Below are 8,599 nucleotides of genomic sequence, written 5' to 3' on the forward strand. Positions count from 1 at the left end.
ACACCCCTACATAAGGAAGTCTCATATACTGTTTACCCAGATTACCCAAATGTTAACATTCTACCACATTTGTTTTATTTTTTTCATTGTTTCTCTGAACTATTTGAGAGTAAACTTCAGACAGGATGTCTCTTTATGCCTAAATACTTCAGTTTGTATCTGCTAAATCAAAACAAAACAAAAAAAACTAGTTTATGTATCCCCGGCACAATGATCAAAAAACCAAGCAACAAACAATGATACTATAATCTACAGATTTAATTCAGATTTCACCAATTGTGTCAATATTTGTTATAGCAAAAGAAAATCCTAAATTATTTGTTGCATGTAGTTCTGTTATGTCTTTACTCTCCTTTAATCTGAACAGTTTCTTAGTTGTTCTTTGTTTTTCATAACATTGACTTGTTGATGACTACAGGCTATTTGGTAGAATGACCTTCAATATGGGTTTGTCTAATGTTTCCTCATGATTGGGTTTAGGTATGTATTTTCTTGCAGAATACCACAGAGGTGATAGTGTGTTCGGTGAAATTGCGCGTTGTGTCTAGAGGCACATGATGTTGGTTTGTCTCATTACTGGTGATGTAACTTTGCTCACTTGGTTAAGGCAGTGTGTTGGTTTGTATCAGATTTCTCTATTGTAAAGTTACTAAGTATCTCTTGCAGAGATACGTGGAAACCATGCAGACATGTTACACCTCAAAATTTCAACCATGAGTTTTACCATCTATTGTTGATTCTTGCCTGGATTAATTCTTATGGTTGCTAAGTGTTGATTCTAATTTTATCATTTCTTTTATATTATTATTAATAGTTAGCTTTCTACTGTAAGGGTTTTCTTTTTATTATATCAGTGTAGACTAATTGATTCTTATTTTATTTAAAGTGTTATAAATGTTTACTACCGTAAAGTATTTTGATGCTCAAATTGTCCCAAATTTGGCCAGCAAGAGCCCTTTCAAGCTGGCACATGTGAAGTTCTAATATTGTTCTAGGTTTGTACTTTTTCTGCCTCAGTCCTGTAATCAGCCACTTACCCAAGGAGCCCTGCTACTTTTAGAGAACAGTACTTAGAAATCAAGTTCTGCATGTTAGGTGTGGTCGTTGCTACTAGAATATTGTTGATTCTAGACCCTCTTAGTTGGAGGAGCTAGGTAATAGATTATATATATAAACATGCACATACATGCAAATCTATACCTGTCTATATCTCTCTAGCACTGTGTTAAAAATCATGAGTTCACACTGATATTTCTAATTCCTGTGAAACATTACAAGATTCATTCTCTCCTTCAACAGTGTGAAACCTAGCTCTCATTATCTGCAATATATTTACTTATTTGTCTGATCCAAGAATATATAGAATTACTCATTCCTCTTCAAAAAAAGAAGCCTATTAACTAGGCTTCTAACTATTATCTATAATAATATTTGTTGTGAGTTCTTTTATCTGTAGCCTAAGGGTATACAGTCCAAATACTATGTTCAAAAGTTACTTGAGTTTTATTTTCCTCCTTCAGTGTTGATTATCTTATACAATTGAAATTAGGTTGGCTCATTTGTTTCTGTTTTTTCCACTTTAGCTACTACCCCCCCCACCATCTTTGTTGATTTTATTTTTCTCTTGTTGTTGAGTATGTAAAATATTAACACAGTTTACAAAACACAAAAGGTATATTCAGAGGAATTCCATCTCTTCCCCATTCCTTCTATTCTGTCCAACCCATTTTCACTCAAACCCTGAGAATAACCAGTCTTATTAATTTCTGGTTTATCTTTCCTGTGTTTCTTTTTGCACAAATGAACATATACATGCATATTTTCTTAATTTCCTTCCTTTCCTACAAAAAGATTGCATATTACCAATACTTTTTTTGCACTTTGTTCACTTAACAATAGATCCTGTATCAGTTCATAGAGATCTTTCTCATTTTTTTAAACAGCTGCACAGTTCTCATATGTCATATGTATGGGCATGTCAGCAGTCTCCAATATATTGTATTTCTACAAACGAGGCTATGAATAACCTTGTATGTATGTATTTTTGTATTGCTGGAGGTTTATCTTCAGGGTAAATTCTTAGGAGGGGGATTGCTACATCAAAAAATAGCATGTGTGCACTCTGTGTATGTGTGTGTATGTGTGTTTTAAATACATATTGTGAAATTTTCCTCCATAAAGATTATACCAGTTTGCATTCCACCAGCACTGTGTAAGAGTGCTTGTTTCCCTACAGTCTGTGAATAAATTGTGTGATTATGCTTTTTAATTTTTGCCAATCTATAGGTGAGAAATGGTATCTCAATGTAGTTTTAATTTGTAATTCTCTTATGAGAAAAGGAACATTTTTTCATATGTTTAAGGATCATCTTTCTTTTTCTATGGTACATTTTCTGTTCATGTATTTTGCCTATTCTATGAAATTTTGGGCTTTTTTTCTTAATTTTTGTGAGTTATTTAAAGATTTAAGATATATGTTCTTTATCTGTGTTACATGTTGGAAATATTTTCTCCTCAGTTGTAATTGTCTTTTGGCTTTATTTATGGTGTTTTTTCTTAACAAAAGTTTTTACTTTTATGCAGTCAAGTAAATCAATCTTTTCTTTCTTTATTTTTATTTATTTATTTATTTATTTATTTTGAGACAGAGTCTCGCTCTGTTGCCCGATGGAGTGCCGTGGCATCAGCTTAGGTCACAGCAACCTCAAACTCCTGGGCTCAAGCAGTCCTCCTGCCTCAGCCTCCCAAGTAACTGGGACTACAGGTGTACGCCACTACGCCCAGCTAACTTTTTTTAGTTGCCTGGTCAAATTTCTTTGTATTTTTTAGTAGAGATGAGGATCTCACTCTTGCTCAGGCTAGTTTCGAACTCCTGAGCTCAAGCAATCCTTCTGCCTCAGCCTCCCAGAGTGCTAGGTTTACAGTCATGAGCCATGACACCTGGCCTTTTCTTTCATTTTGTTTGATTTTGAGTCATTGTTAGAAAGCTTTCCTCTACCCCCAGGTTAAAGAGGAATTTACTGATTTTTAAAATAGGATGTATATGGTTTCTTTTTATATATTTAGATCCCTGATGTATTTGGAATTTGTTCTTGTGGATAATACGAGGTATGGATCTCATTTTACCTTTTTCTAAATAGCTAACAAGTTGTTCCAGTACCATTTATTTAAAAATCTTTTGGCCCAGTTGTTTTGAGATGCCACCTTCATCACATACTAAATTTCATATGTATTTGGTTCTATTTCTGGATTTTCTTTTCTACCAGCTTATCTATTCATATGACCATACCCTACTGCTTAATTATAAAGGCTTTATAATATATTTTAATGTCTGGTAGGCCTAAACACCCTTGTAGCTTTTTTCTTTTCTTAGTCTTTTCCTGGTTATTCTTGCATGTTTGGTATCAGCTTCTCCAGCTCCATAAAAAAAATTGTTAGTATTTTATTGGGGTTTCATTACATTATAAATTAGGAATAACAGACATCTTTTTTTTTATTTCAAAATATTAAGGAGGTACAAATGTTTTTGTTATGTGGATAGCTTTTATACTGCTTGAGTCAGGGCTATTAGTGTGTCCATCACCTGAATAGTGTTCATTGTACCTGTTAGGTAGGTTTTTACCCCTCCCCATCTCCCCCCTCCTCCTTCTTGATTTCCAATGACTTTTACTTCCTTCTGCACCCATGTGTGCCCATCAATTAGTTCCAACTTATTAGGGAGTACATGTGTTATTTGTTTTTCCATTCCTAAGATACTTCGCTTAGGATAATGCTCTCCAGTTCCATCCATATTGCTGCAAAGGATATTAATTCATTTCTTTTTATGGCTGAGTAGTACTCCATAGTATGCATATATCATATTTTGTTAATCCACTCATGAATTGATGGGTACTTAGGTTGATTCCACATCTTTATGATTGTGAATTGTGTTGCATTAAACATTTGAGTGCAGGTGTCTTTTTGGTAAAATGATTTATTTTCCTTTGGGTAGATACCCAGTATCAGGCTTGCTGCGTTGAATGATAAGTCTATTTTTATTTCTTTGAGGAATCTCCATTACTGTTTTATGTAGAGGTTTTACTAATTTGCAGTCCCAGTGTGTAAGTGTTCTTTCTCTCTGCATCCACACCACCATCTATTGTTTTTTGACTTTTTAATAACCATTCTAATAGGGGTGAGGTGATATCTCATTGTCGTTTTAATTTGAACAGATATCTTCATAATGCTGAATCATCCCATCTAAGAACAAAGGCTGTCTTTCCATTCACCAATCTGATTTAATAAAAAATATTGGATTTCGATAATGTTGGGAAGAGAGAGGTGTGGAAGAACTAAGTGTCATTGACTCAACAGGAAGTCAATGAATCATGGCCAATTGATAAAGAATGATATAAGCAAACTATATAGAAATACTTAGATAAATATTAAAGGAAAGAACTACAAGAGTAAGGAGACTATTTTTTTAAGCATGTTTCTTTTTTCTTTTTAATTTAAATAGATTTAGGTTTTTTTTGTTTTCTCAGTAAGGCTTTTAGTCAGGGGTCCTGGTAGGAAACAGATGGCACTCTTAATCAGGGTGATTCAAGATCTAATAGTAGTACAGTTGGCCCTCTGTGGGTTTCACATCCATGGATTGAAAATATTCAGGAAAAATAATAAAAATAACTATACAATAATGAAAAATACAAATAAAAATATAGCATAACAACTATTTACATAGCATTTGTAGCATCAGGTATTATAAGTAATCTAGAGATGATTTAAAGTATACAGGAGGATGTGCATGAATTATATGCAAATATGATGCTGTTTTATATAAGAGACTTGAGCATCCACGGATTTTGGTATCCTTGGGGATCCAAATCTCCTGGTCCCCCTGGAACCAATCCCCTGAGGATACTGAAGCACAACTGTACTGTTTAGAGGTGTGGGTGGGGTTAAAGGACATAAACAAGGGCTGGTGAGGCAACCTGTTACCAGCAGCAAAAGGAAACCATTACCACCCCTTGGCCTAAATGGTGACAGGAAGTACAACTTAATGGACCAAAGAAAGCTATAGGAGAGGACTGCCCAATAGAAACCTTGGACTTGAATAGAAAATAGTCACTGCTCACTGCAGCATGACCAGCTAGGAACTGCAGGAATAAACATTATCTTACTTTCCTCCCACTCCTGCCAGTGCCCCCTAATGGCTAAACTGAAGCAGAAGGTGAGAGCAAGGGAATTCATTGGTGCCATTTGTACTGGGCAGCCTCTGGAAACAATAGACAGAGAAGGGTGGAGAGTGGATTTGGAGGGGCATGTGGAAGATATCCAAGCAGTACTATAATACGTTTAAGTATGTAAGTGTATGTCATGATAATAAAATGATAAAAAACAGTAAAACGCAACTTTTGTCAATGAATGTATGGTCTAAGGCTCTGGGGATACTCCCAGCAGTTTCTCTGGAATTGGTGACCCTTGAGCTGAGCATCTAACTTATGCCATCATATAGTGGCTGGGTGATGGATACTGGTCCATTCTGTAATAAAACATCCCTAGGAGAGTCTGAGAGGTCACTCAAACCTCATGGTTTCCATTGTTCTGCTTTCTATAGATATTCACTTTTCCATATTTTTAAGGTTTCTTATTGCTATAATTTTTCCAATTTCTATTTTATATTGATGTCCTCAGGATGGAATGACTGAGTCTGTACTTTGACCCTAGCATAGTGCTAAGGACTTAAGATGCACGAGCTCATTTATTCTTCACTACCTATGAGGCTGATCTTATTACATTATCTCCATTTTACAAATGAGAAAACTGTGGTTTTGAGGTAAGTAACTTACCCAAGGACAAATAACTAGGTCAAAACCACAGCCTACGTTTGACTCCAAAGCTTATCTTTTTTTTTTTTTTTTTGTGACAGAGTCTTGCTCTGTTATCTGGGCTAGAGTGCAGTGGTGTCATTTTAGCTCATGCAACCTCAAACTCCTAGCTCAAGCTATCCTCCTGCCTCAGTCACCTGAGTAGCTGGGACTACAGATGCGAGTCACCACGCCCAGCTAATTTTTCTGTTTTTTTGTAGAGACAAAGTCTTGCTATTGCCTAGGCTGGTCTCAAATTCCTGGCCTTCAAGCAATGCTCCCGCCTTGGCCTCCCAAAGTGCTAAGATTATAGGTATGAACTGCCATGCTCCCAAAGCTCGTCTTTTAACCACCACTCTACTCTATATTGCCTCTCTATGTAGGAATTTCTGATACAATTCCCAGATGATATAATTTCTGATGTAATTCCCCTTGTCAAGGGGAAAATGAGTCAATTTCTTCCTATTCAGTTTTTAACTCTTCTTTCTCTCAGAAACTAGCTTAGTAAACACATTGATAATTTGGTTGTGCCTTATCTGGTTAGATCTCCTGGCCTTCACATACCAACCCCTGCCAAGAAAGAGTCAATAGTTTAGAAATTCCAATGTGCCTGTGAATCACCTGTTAAAAATCTATATTCCAGGGGATCAGTGGGCCAGATGAGCTTCTCTACATTTAGGGACCCAGAAATCTGTGTTTTAACTAGTGCACCACATGATTCTGGCAGGTGATTCGCAGACCATAGTTGGGAAGTCATAGTGGGACCAAGTATACCCAAACTTGCTAAACAGTACAAGCCTTAAAGGAGTGAGGACAGAGAGGGAACTTGGGTTTGGGTTGTATTTTGGTTGTATTATGGAAGGTACAGCCCATCTTTCCCACATGGACATTCTGGGCTTAAATTGTACAGAATGTTACAGCACCTCAGACTAGAGATTTCTTTGTGGTGGGTCATGGAGAATGACCAAGGCAATGTCTCCTAAGGTCTTGATGGCAGAAACATCAGGAGCCTCTTGTTTTATAATTATCTATTATTGGTACAGTGGCCTATCAAACTCAACATGTAAGTAAACACCCACTCCCTACCCACAGACTATGGAAGTCTTTAGTTCATGGTTTCCGATTTATGCTGCATTTGCCTTCCCTGACATTCTACCCTTTCTTTGTGTGTCTTGCCTGCTCCCATTGTACACTGCTCCTCTGAGATAGGAAAACATTGTGGAAATACTGCATTGGAGTCAACAGACCTAGAATTGAATTCTATAACTTTCACTTACTAGCTGTGTGACCTTAGTAAAGTTACTTTGCCTCTCTGAGCCTCAACTCCCTTTTGCAAAACAAGAATAATACCTACCTCATGGAATTGCTGTAAAAGTAAGAGATGCTGTATGTCAAGTACCTGGCGCCAGGCCTGTCATTCAGTAGATGGCAGATGAGGATGTCATTGCCCTGCTGCAGGCTGGTGGGCTTTCCCTCCTCCGGCTAAGGTCCTTGACTTGGAGCATTGCAGCATTTTGACAATGGGACTTGGTCTCTTGGCAATTACTTGAAACAGGAAAAGTTTCTAGACAAAGCTGGAAAAGACTTTAGCAGTCATCTGGTCCATCTGGCCCAGTGGAGACAGGAGATCCTGGCACAGGCCACCTGACAGATGGTCACCCCAACTCAGCCCATACCAGTGGAGAGTTCACCACCTCCTGAAGTTGCCTGTTATGAAGACTGGTTGATTGGAAGAAAGCTTTTCCTTGAATTGAGCTGAAATTAGTTTCCCCACTAATTATGGACTCAAAACCATTTAGAGCTAAAAGAAATCTTCAGGATCTTCAAACCCAGCAGCTTATTTTACGAGTGAAGGATCTGAGGCTTAGGGAGGTTAAGGTGAGGTGCTGTTCTTGTAGAGCTAAGCAGAATAGTCTCTTCCTTTGCCCTCACCGGTCAGCATGGCCCCCAGTTCTTTCAGTGCCCCCATTCCCTCAGCTTTCCTCCTGTGAACCAGGGTCCACTCTTCACCTGTCTGATCACCTTTGCATATGCAAGTTGTGATGCCCAGAAGTAAACAATTCTCATTGTGATTTGGCCCTGGCAGAGCAAAATGACGCTATTTGTGAGTCAGATCCAGGGCAAGATATGACAATTAGACCCAGAAAGGTCAAAAACTTGATGAAACACGCAGGTCGTTTATAGAAATGCAGGTAGTTGTGGTTGTTCAGTTCTATTCAGATCCTCCATTGAATACTTAGAATTTGTCTTAGGCACTTTTGAAACATCTGTGCCATGCTTGAAGAAGGTGCTCAGTAATATTTACTAAATTAATACAGATTTTATTTTAAAAATAAATACAAAAGAAGAGAAGGGGGTTGGAGACAGAGGAAAGTGTCAAAGGAAGAAATTGACCTGTTGTCTCAAAACCAGTTGTAAATTAGTAATTTTGCCCAAATAAAGAATTGAATTTATCACATGACTTCAGAATAAAGCCAAGCAAAATTTCCAGAAGTCTGGCATTATTGCCATTTTCTGGAAATGTTGTTAGAGAAGGCATAATAAAGTTGCCTGGTACAATAACAATTGTGAGACCATTTGTTCAAAACCATTCAGAGAAATTATCTCAGTGGTTCTCACAGTGTTTCTGAGATGAGGACAGAAGAGGTATGGCTAAAAAGATTATTCATCCGAACAATCCTCAGAAAAGTTATATGTTTTTATGAAACTGCTGTAGTCATCAACATTTAACAAGATGTCATTGCCTCAGTAAT

Source organism: Lemur catta, chromosome 1, assembly GCF_020740605.2.
Source record: "Lemur catta isolate mLemCat1 chromosome 1, mLemCat1.pri, whole genome shotgun sequence".
Lineage (NCBI taxonomy): Eukaryota > Metazoa > Chordata > Mammalia > Primates > Lemuridae > Lemur > Lemur catta.